This window comes from Pteropus alecto, unplaced genomic scaffold, assembly GCF_000325575.1.
Source record: "Pteropus alecto unplaced genomic scaffold, ASM32557v1 scaffold103, whole genome shotgun sequence".
Taxonomy (NCBI): Eukaryota; Metazoa; Chordata; class Mammalia; order Chiroptera; family Pteropodidae; genus Pteropus; species Pteropus alecto.
The window spans coordinates 7579723-7580670 of NW_006436288.1; the positions used below are offsets into that span (position 1 = coordinate 7579723).

Below are 948 nucleotides of genomic sequence, written 5' to 3' on the forward strand. Positions count from 1 at the left end.
TCCTTTGGCTCTTATTATAGCCTTTGTTCTATTTATTTATTATTATTTATTTAATTAGAAATCTTTTATTTTTTAAAATCTATCATGCCATGAATTTGTAGGATTGAGCTCCAGCAGCTCAGGTTCCTTTCCATTCATTCTCACAAAGTGTGCTTCTCTGGGTAGAGCAGGCTGGCACTTCAGTTGAACCCAGGTAACTTTCTCTTTGGCTTCCTTCTTTTTTTGATAATTTTCCTTCACATGTTTCAGGAAGCTATCTCGGCTCTTAGAGTGCTTAATGTACTCAATACATACATTAATTCTCTTGGCAAGAATCTTGCTCTTAACTTGTTTGTTTACAACAATGCCAACAATATGCTGGGTAACATTGTAAACTCTTCCAGTTTTGCCATTTGTGGGGCATTCCTTTTTTAACAGTGCCCATTCCCTTAATGTCTACAATATCATCTCTCTTGTAGATTAGCATGTATGTGGCCAAAGGAACAACTCTGTGTTTTCTAAAAGGCCTAGAGAACTGGGTGCCTATCCTATTTCCCTTTGTTTTGGTCATTTTGGCAAATTACTGGAAGATGGCAATTCTGGCCGAAAAGAAGCTATAGCCTTTGTTTTAAAGTCTATTTTATCTGATATCAGTATCGCTACTCCACCTTTTTTTTCATTTCCATTTGCATGAAATATCTTTTTCCATCTCTTTACTTTCAGTCTGTGAGTGTCATTCGATCTGAAATGGGTCTCTTGTAGACAGCATGTGTATGGGTCTTGTTTCTTATCCGTTCAGCTACCCTATGTCTTTTGATTGGAGCATTTAATCCATTCACACTTAAAGTGATTACTAATAGATATATAGTTACTGCTATTTTATTATTTGTATTTGTTCTTTTTTCTTTTTTATCTCCTTTTTTTTTTTTTTTTTTACAGAAGTCCCTTTAACATTTCTTGTAATACTGG

General features: G+C 34.7%; 1 pseudogene; it reads right to left on the reverse strand.

The window, feature by feature from the left end:
* Window positions 1-550, reverse strand: part of LOC107195738 — a 3757-nt pseudogene extending 3207 nt beyond the window's left edge.
* Between the last annotated feature and the right edge of the window lie 398 nt (window positions 551-948).